The sequence below is a fragment of the Arachis ipaensis genome, chromosome B06 (genome assembly GCF_000816755.2).
Source record: "Arachis ipaensis cultivar K30076 chromosome B06, Araip1.1, whole genome shotgun sequence".
NCBI classification, from domain to species: domain Eukaryota; kingdom Viridiplantae; phylum Streptophyta; class Magnoliopsida; order Fabales; family Fabaceae; genus Arachis; species Arachis ipaensis.
This window is the reverse complement of record NC_029790.2, coordinates 22,698,831-22,709,616: the sequence shown is the minus strand read 5'-3', so window position 1 is coordinate 22,709,616 and position 10,786 is coordinate 22,698,831.

Below are 10,786 nucleotides of genomic sequence, written 5' to 3'. Positions count from 1 at the left end.
TATTAATACATGATGATTAGATAAAAATATACTAATATATAATAGATCAGAGTTACTCCTACTGGTTAGTTTTTAATTTGATAAAAAAATTTAAAAAATAAAAGACACAGTAAAAATAAAAAGATAATGATAAAATAAACAGTAATTTTTTTTATTGAACTTTTGAAAAATTTGTTTTTAGCAATTTAGATCATCGAAAATATTTTTTTTATTAGACTTTTAAAAAATTATCTTTGATAATTTAGATCAAAGAGATGAAATTGAAAGAACTAACATAAAGAATTACTTTAGGCTACATCCTTTAATTTTTTCATGCAATAAGTAAAATAAATCACTCATCTTATTTCAATATACATAGAAAAATATACATAAAGCAATCACAAAGATAAAAAATGGTATAAAATATCTTATAAACTTGCTTAAATAGACCCATAATTGGTCAGCTTAAAAGTGAATCAATTTTTTTTAGAATAAAACTATGAAATCTGAAATTAAATAAAATATATGACTCCAAAATTAACACTAACTAATTTAAATCATATTTGATTTTATTAGATCATATCAAATTTGATTTAAATTTAAACTCCTAAAAATGTGATAACCATTTTAAATCAAATTTAATCTTATTAAATTATATCAAATTTGATTTAAATTTTAAATGTCTAAAATACTACTAACAATTCAAAATAAAATTATCTCTTGACAAATTTTAACAACAAATTAAAGTTAATTCTAATTAAATAAATTCAAATTTTGTACCTCCCAAGTCAGTACCATTGATGAACTCTTAGACTCTTCAAAGTCCAAGATCAGTATATTATAATTCTTTTAATATTAAGATATTTGAACATGATAAAATTATCATTATGCACCTTGTTACTAAAATAACAAAAATATCTTTTTGAGCATATATTATTTTTTCTCTTTTCAAAAAGATTCGTTTACGAATTTACGTATATAATAATAAAAAAAATTATACTTCAATCACAGGTAAAATATAGTATTCATCAATTAAATTTATCTTATTGGTATTATTATTTATATTCTCCAACACTTGAAATTGACTGTTTTTTTCTAATAACAAGTGTAGTTTTTCTTTGAGTAAGAAACTCCTCTTTCTTTCAATGAATCCAAACTCAATCCCTTAATTCAAAGACCATGTTCTTCATTACTTACTGAATAGTGACTATATCTTTTATGTTAACTATGTTACGAGCTTTCACATGTATAAATTTAGCCTTTTTAAATTTTACTTTTACCATCTAAAAAAACAACATCATTCAAAAGTAAAGGCATCAAATATAAACTAGTCAAATAGTTAAAACCATCCAAAAAATTTAGAGTTATTAATTACATCATCATAAAAAAACTTAATGTCTAATAAATAATTATTCAAATCACTTTTAACATGCAAAATATGATCATCTAAATAATTAGCATATATTACTATATGTGAAATTATTAATATTATGATATACAATTAAAAACATCATAATACTAATTATGTCCACAACAAAAACAATGCTATAATCACATTTTTTACCCCTAGAAAAACAAATAGAAAATTTATAAAAATATCAATTCATGTATGAGTAAGAATAAGCAAAGACATGCACAATATATTTGACAAAACTTGAGATTTAATTGACTTCCATGCAATGCAATTAGAATAAATTTTTTCAATATTTTTACGTCTATAAGGCCAATAAAAATATATAGATAACAAATCTAAGATTTTTTTTTTTATTTTACTATGGCACTTTAAATCAATATTCTCACAAACAACAAATATAGAACAAAAATCAAATTTAGTTGCATAAAAATTCTTTATATACTCAAATACTAATAAATTAGAAGTAAGATTAGTGATTAGATCATACATTATGACCAACTCATTAATAATTCCATTCTCGTTACCTTGTTTGATTCTATAAGAAAAAAAATAATTATGTCTCACTACAAGATTTATATTTAGTTGAGAGAGTCTTTTAGTAGAAATTTTTAAAAACCTTTAAAATACATTTTATTTATGACAATTTATAAAATTCTCCCTATTAGTTAATTTATAATTAAAATTTAAAACTCACTCAAAATCCTGTTCTCTGAGTTTGCAAAGATGGGAGAATGAGTCAGAGAGAAGAAAGGAGAATGACGACAAAAATCCTAAGTTTTCTATTGTTGGTGTAGCTGTCGTTGCAGTCACTATTTTCAGTGTCGTTTCTGCTGCCGTTGTCGTCACAGTTATCGTAAAAAATTTTTGAATCGAGCCACCTCCTCTATCAACATGGTTTCAGATCTATTTGCTCTGTAGTCACTGTTGTCGCTACATTTTCTGCTGCTACTTCTGCTGTAGTTTTTGCCATCATTACCGCCGCAGTTTCTGCCATTGTTGTCGTTGTAGTGGCCGTGATAGAAAGCTTCTGGGTTGAACTTCTTCTTCAATGCAGCTTTCTCTCCCTCCATATTTCTCCTTCGAGTTGCCGTTGATATTTCTTCATATTTCACATATCTCTTTATGTTTCTCTGCTTCTTTATTTTGTGAAATGTATTTGTTTGATTAATTAATTGTTCTCTTGTCTTATTAATTGACATTTTGATCTGTTCCAGAAATAGATAATTTTATATTTTTCAGCATATATTGGTCCTTGCAATATGTATAAAGCAAAAGTTAATATAGAGAGAGCTTGAGATAGATCAAATAATCTGGAATTGAGAATTAGATTAGCTTGATGAAACCACATTAGCTTCCATTAGGTTCTACATTATTATTTTTTATTATCTCTAGTATTTTTGAAATGATATGTAAATATTTTATTCTCAATACAGTTATATTAGTAATAAGATGGTATTAACATATTTTACAAATATATTAGTTATATTAGTTATACTGGATTTTTCAATTTTATTTTTGTTTTTATTGGTCAAATGAGAATTTGTGACCTTGTGTAATTAGTTTAAAAATGAAGTATGATTTCTTATTTCTATTTAATGTTCTGTTTTCATCATTTAGCCTTTGAGGTAAAAAAAAATAAATAAATAAAGAAGGATAAGAAGAGATACTAAGTGTTTGAGACTCTACAAAGACAAAGAAGCCCTCTTTTAGGTAAACATATGTTCTTAGACTTTATGTTTGTTTCTCTATATTCAAATCAATTATCAACTACTTGACTTGTCTCATTCAGTAGTTTTTTTTAGTCAAATGGGGTTTTAAGCTTCAAATGATTTTAATCAACCATCTTTAGTTACATGAATTCATCGGTAAGGTGACGTATTGCGTACCAATTCATAATATATCTATGTACTAAAATGTCATAAGTATTACTGTGTATCTTTTTCAAACCAAAATGTCTTGCGTTGTATGTAAAAGAATTTGAATGGATAATGAATTTGAATGTAGTTCCTAGGCAAAGGTATTGGGAGTCATTGCACAATACTGTGAGGAGGAAAACAAGGACAATAACGGTTGGAAATGTGGCTCTTGGAAGTGAGCACTCCATAAGAATTCAGACCATGACTACAACAGAGACTAAGGATGTTTCTGGAACTGTTCAACAAGTTACACACAATGTAACGCCCTACCATACGGAGCTTTACGCTTAAGTCGTAAAACAGAGGTGATGTGGTATTACAACCTCTAAAATAAAACATACATACATAATATAGTTGAAGGAATATAATATTCGAGGAGCCTTGAAGGTTGATTAAAGAAAAATCGTGAAAATAAAAGCGCAACGCTCAAGATAACGTTTACTTGCGTACAAAGAAAGTAGAGATACATGTATATATAATAAGAATAGAGAGTCAAGGATACAAAATATTCAAGCTCCGAGCTTAACCTGCAAAGCTAAGACTGGCCGGAGAATATCAAATACATACATATACAATCCAAGTCCCAAAATAATCAAAAGGGAATTGATAAGTGGATATCTTATACACTTTTTCATAGCATTTTCTCAGTGTTTTTAGCAGATTTTGTTAAGTTTTATTAAGTTTTAGTGCAAAATTCACCTTTTGGATGATACTTTGAATTTTTGTGTTTTTCCTATAATTTTAGGTGATTTTTGGGCAAAAAAGGAAGAATTAGCACAATCTTGTTCAGAGAGGAAGAAAGGATAGCAGATGCTGTCAGATCCTGACCTCTGTGCATTCCAACTAGCATATCTTGAGCTACAGAGGTCCAAATAATACACTCTCAACGGCATTGGAAAGATACCTTCCAGAGCTTTCTAGCAATATATAATAGTTTATACTTCTCTTCTAGATCACTGCCCCTAACTGGCGTTAAACGTCCACATCTGGAGTTCAACGCCCAAGAAGGACCAAAGTCTAGCGTTGAACGCCCAAAACTGGCGTTCAACGCCACCAAGGGACCAAGGGAGCATGAGTTCACTGCCCTAACTGGCATTCAACGCCCATTCTCCAAGTTGGACGCCAGGCTTGGACGAGCACAAGACCAAAGTGGGCCCAAAGTGGATTTTAGAACTCTTTAGCCTAGTTTCATTTATGCTTGTACGTTTTAATTTTGAATTAACATCTTTTAGGGTTAGCATCTCTTATATAAAGAGGAGATCACTTAAGTTTAAGAATCAACTTGTATCATACTTTACATCTAAGTTTTCTCTGTAAATTATGAGCAACTAAACCTCCTAGGTTAAGGTTAGGAGCTTTGTTGATTCCTATGGATTAATAATATTATTGTTTCTATTTCAATATATGTTTGATTCCATTCTATGATATATTGTCGTTCTTCATCCAAATGAGACTGGGTATGTCTCTTTTTCTACATGAGTTCTTTATGAGTCTTGACACGGATAGTATTGAGCTAAAGCTTGAGAATACATCACCTGAACTAATAATTCATCTGGGCTAATCGAGGATAAGTTACATATAATCCAGTTAGTCATGGGTGATGAGTTTTCTGTGGTGCTAAGGCTAGAACATTGAGCTTTATTCTCTGATACGGAAGATCTGACCTTGTCTGTGGCATTTTGAGTAGGATCACAAAAGGATAATGAATTGCGTGAGCTTCACCCTTGTTCGTATTAAATGACCACTGATAACGGCATTTAATATGAATTAGAGGAGATTAACTTGATGAGAGGACATAAGTTAATCACTTACAGCTTTGCCATAGAATGAATCATTCATTGTTAAAGTAGTCTGTAAGAAGTATTAATCCAGAAAGATAAAGCATCTCCAAAGCCTTATGTTAACCCGTTATTGCTTTCTTTACTATTTGTTTTATGCGCATTCAACAACAACAACTGTCTTTCTATTCGTCTGACTAAGATCTGCAGGATAACCATTGATTGCTCAATCCAACAATCCTCGTGGGATCGACGCTCACTCACTTGAGGTATTACTTGGACAACCCGGTGCACTTGCCGATGAAGTTGTGCGAGTTCAATTTTGCGCACCAAGTTTTTGGCGCCGTTGCTAGGTATTGTTTGAGATTGACAAACTACCGGTTGTTTTGCTCCTTAGATCAGGTACTTTTTACTAGTTTTTCTTTTGTTTGTGTTTCTTATTTTCTTTTCAAAATTTTTTCTTTTCATCCTTAACCATCTTTTTCTTTTGTTTGAGTCTTGTGTCAATTCTTAAGTTTGGTGTCCTTTTGGTTTTTGTTAATTGTTCTTTTCTTGATTTTTTGAAAATTACTCTTGGTTTCTTTTCTCTTGTTCGAAATTTTCTGTGTTTTTCCTTATTTGATCTCAAAATTTTTTAGTTTGGTGTCTTTTATTGTTTCTCTCTCTATCTTTCGAAAATTAATGTCTTTGATTTCAAGATTTTTAAGTTTGGTGTCCATCTAGTGTTGTTCTTTTCTTTTTAATTTTATTCGAGAAAAAAAACCTTTAAAACCAACATTGTGTATCTATCCTTTTTTAATTTTTTGAATATTTATTGTTATATTCTTTAGATCTAATTTAAAATCTTAAGTTTGGTGTCTCAATAATTCTTCATTATATTCATTTGTGATACCTCACTAGGAAGCTCTCTAGACTGTGACATAGAGACTTCCATTTTTCTTGGTTTCTTATCTGTTCAGAGACCCGGGAAGCACCATGGATGAAGAGGGAGAGGCACAAACCAGGAGAACCTAGGAGTCGTATACAGCTCCCACCCCAGACTTCTATGGAAGAAGTATAAGTGTGCCTCCCATAGGAACAGACAAATTCGAGCTCAACCCAGAATTGATCACGCTTTGTGCAAAAAAACTGTCAGTTCCATGGACACTCTCAAGAGGACCCCACCAAATTCATTTTTGATTTCTTGAAATCTGTGACACTGTAAAGACTAATGGAGTGGATCGTGACATCTACAGGATGCTGCTTTTCCCATTTGCTGTGAGAAATCAGGCCAAGGACTGGCTGAGAAAACAACCTAAGGAGAGCCTGGTGCATGAAATCGTGATCGCTCATTCCTTGGTAACGGCGCCAAAAACTTTATACGCACGTTCATAATCTTAATTCTTTGTCACAACTTCGCAAAACTAACCAGCAAGTGCACTGGGTCGTCCAAGTAATAAACCTTACGTGAGTAAGGGTCGATCCCACGGAGATTGTCGGCTTGAAGTAAGCTATGGTCACCTTGTAAATCTCAGTCAGGCGAATTCAAATGGTTATAGAGTTTTAATAATTAAAAGATAAATAAAATGTAAAATAAAGATAGAGATACTTATGTAATTCATTGGTGAGAATTTCAGATAAGCGTATGGAGATGGGTAGTTCCTTCAGAATCTCTGCTTTCCTACTGCCTTCATCCAATCCTTCATACTCCCTTCCATGGCAAGCTGTATGTTGGGCATCACCATTGTCAATGGCTACATCCCGTCCTCTCAGTGAAAATAGCCAAATGCGCTGTCACCGCACGGCTAATCATCTGTCGGTTCTCGATCATGCTGGAATAGGATCCAGTAATCCTTTTGCGTCTGTCACTACGCCCAGTACTCGCGAGTTTGAAGCTTGTCACAGCCATCCCTTCCCAGATCCTACTCGGAATACCACAGACAAGGTTTAGACTTTCCGGATCTCAAGAATGGCCGTCAATAATTCTAGCCTATACCACGAAGACTCTGATCGTAAATCAGGAGGCTAAGAGATATGCATTCAAGCTTGCTTTCATGTAGAACGGAAGTATTTGTCAGGCACGCGTTCATAAGTGAGAATGGTGATGAGCGTCACATAATCATCACATTCATCATGTTCTTGTGTGCAAATGAATATCTTAGAGAAGAAATAGGCTTGAGTTGAATAAAAAAACAATAGTCCTTTGCATTAATTCATGAAGAACGACAGAGCTCCACACCTTAATCTATGGTGTGTAGAAACTCTAGCGTTGAAAATACATAAGAACAAGGTCCAGGCATGGCCGAATGGCCAACCCCCTAAATGTGATCTCAGAACATCAAATATGCAAAAGATTCGAAGATGTAAATACAATAGTAAAAAGTCCTATTTATACTAAACTAGTTACTAGGGTTTACAGAGATAGGTAAATGATATAAAAATCCACTTCCGGGCCCACTTGGTGTGTGCTTGGGCTAAGCATTGAGCTTTCATATGTAGAGACTCTTTTTGGAGTTAAACGCCAGGTTGTAGACTGTTTCTGGCGTTTAACTCTGATTTGCAACCTATTTCTGGCGTTTAACTCTAGAATAGGGCAGAGAACTGGCATTGAACGCCAGTTTGCGTCATCTAAACTCGGGCAAAGTATGGACTATTATATATTTCTGGAAAGCCCTGGATGTCTACTTTCCAACGCAATTCAGAGCATGCCATTTAGACTCCTGTAGCTCCAGAAAATTTACTTTGAGTGTAGGGAGGTCAGAATCCAACAGCATCTGCAGTCCTTCTTCAGCCTTTGAATCTGATTTTTGCTCAAGTCCCTCAATTTCAGCCAGAAATTATCTAAAATCACAGAAAAATACACAAACTCATAGTAAAATCTAGAAATGTGATTTTTATTTTAAAACTAATAAAAATATACTAAAAACTAACAAAATCATACTAAAAACTATCTAAAAATAATGCCAAAAAGCGTATAAATTATCCGCTCATCACAACACCAAACTTAAATTGTTGCTTGTCCCCAAGCAACTGAAAATCAAATAGGATAAAAAGAAGAGAATATACTATAAATTCCAAATATCAATGAAACTTAGCTCCAATCAGATGAGCGGGACTAGTAGCTTTTTGCCTCTCAACAGTTTTGGCATCTCACTTTATCCTTTGAAGTTCAGAATGATTGGCATCTATGGGAACTCAAAATTCAGATAGTGTTATTGATTTTCCTAGTTCAGTGTGTTGATTATTGAACACAGCTACTTTATGAGTCTTGGCCGTGGCCCTAAGCACTTTGTTTTCCAGTATTACCACCGGATACATAAATGCTACAGACACATAATTGGTGAACCTTTTTAGGTTGTGACTCAGCTTTGCTAGAGTTCCCAATTAGAGGTGTCCAGGGTTCTTAAGCACACTCTTCTTTTTGCTTTGGACCTCGACTTTAACTGCTCAGTCTCAAGTTTTCACTTGACACCTTCACGCCACAAGCACATGGTTAGGGACAGCTTGGTTTAGCCGCTTAGGCCATGATTTTATTCCTTTAGGCCCTCCTATCCATTAATGCTCAAAGCCTTGGATCCTTTTTACCCTTGCCTTTTAGTTTAAAGGGTTAATGGCTTTTTGCTCTTGCCTTTTGGTTTTAAGAGCTTTTGGCTTTTTCTTCTTGCTTTTTCTTTTTCTTTCTTTCTTTTTTTCGCCATTTTTCTTTTCTTTTCTTTTTTTTTTCGCAAGATTTTGTATTCACTGTTTTTTCTTGCTTCAAGAATCAATTTTATGATTTTTCAGATTATCAATAACATTTCTCCTTTCTCATTATTCTTCAAGAGCCAACAATTTTAACATTCATAAACAACAAATTCAAAAGACACATGCATTGTTCAAGCATTCATTCAGAAAATAAAAAGTATTGTCACCACATCAAAATAATTAAACTAATTTCAAGGATGAATTTGAAATTCATGTACTTCTTGTTCTTTTAAAACATTTTTCATTTAAGAGAGGTGATGGATTCATAGGACATTCATAGCTTTAAGACATAGACACTTAAACACTAATGATCATATAGTAAAGACACAAACATAAATAAACATATAGCAAAGTAGACGAAAAACAGAAAAATAAGAACAAGGAGATTAAGGAACGGGTCCACCTTAGTGAGGGTGGCGTCTTCTTCCTCTTGAAGAACCAATGGTGTTCTTGAGCTCCTCTATGTCTCTTCCTTGTCTTTGTTGCTCCTCCTTCATAGCTCTTTGATCTTCTCTAATCTCATAGAGAATGATGGAGTGCTCTTGTTGTTCCATCCTTAGTTGTCCCATGTTGGAACTTAATTCTCCTAGGGAGGTGTTGATTTGCTCCCAATAGTTTTGTGGAGGAAAGTGCATCCCTTGAGGCATCTCAGGGATTTCATGGTGAGGAATTTCCTCATGCTCTTGTTGAAGTCCATGATCTTTTGTTTGCTCCATCCTTTTCTTAGTGATGGGCTTGTCTTCTTCAATGAGGATGTCTCCCTCTATGTCAATTCCAGCCGAATTGCAGAGGTGGCAAATGAGGTGAGAAAAGGCTAACCTTGCCAAAGTGGAGGACTTGTCAGCCACCTTGTAGAGTTCTTGAGGTATAATCTCATGAACTTCCACTTCCTCCCCAATCATGATACTATGGATCATGATGGCTCGGTCTACAGTAACTTCAGACCGGTTGCTAGTAGGAATAATTGAGCGTTGGATGAACTCCAACCATCCTCTAGCTACAGGCTTAAGGTTCGGTCTTCTCAATTGAACCGGCTTGCCTCTTGAGTCAACTTTCTATTGAGCTCCTTCCACACATATGTCCATGAGGACATGGTCCAACCTTTGATCAAAGTTGACCCTTCTAGTGTAGGGGTGTGCGTTTTCTTGCATCATTGGCAAGTTGAATGCCAACCTTACATTTTCCGGACTGAAATCTAATTATTTCCCCCGAACCATGGTAAGCCAGTTCTTTGGGTTTGGGTTCACACTTTGATCATGGTTCCTAGTGATCCATGCGTTTACATAAAACTCTTGAACCATTAAGATCCCGACTTGTTGAATAGGATTAGAGAGAACTTCCCATCCTCTTCTTCTAATCTCTTGTCGGATCTCCGGATATTCGCTCTTTTTGAGCTTAAAAGGGACCTCAGGGATTACTTTTTTCTTGTCCACAACTTCATAGAAGTGGTCTTGATGGACCTTTGAGATGAATCTCTCCATCTCCCATGACTCAGAGGTGGAAGCAATTGCCTTCCCTTTCCTCTTTCTTGAGGTTTCTCTGGCCTTAGGTGCCATTAATGGTTATAGAAAAACAAAAAGCAATGCTTTTACCACACCAAACTTAAAAGGTTTGCTCGTCCCCGAGCAAAAGAAGAAAGGAAGTAGTAGAAGAAGAAGAAAATGGAGGAGATAGAGGGAGAAGGTGTATTCGGCCAAGGGGGAGGAGTGGTGGTTGTAATGTGTGAAAATGGAGTAGTGTTGAGGGGTTTATATAGGGGTGGGGGAAGGGTAGGTTTCAGCCATTAGGGTGGGTTTGGGAGGAAAAAGAATTTGAATTTTTGGAGGTAGGTGGGATTTATGGGGAAGAGTGGATGAATGTGAGTGGTTAAGGGTATTTGGGGAAGAGGTATGGATGTGATTGGTGAAGGGTATTTGGGGAAGAGAGTTATGAAAAGGTGTGAAGAGGAGAGAAGAAGAGGTGGGGTAGGTGGAGAT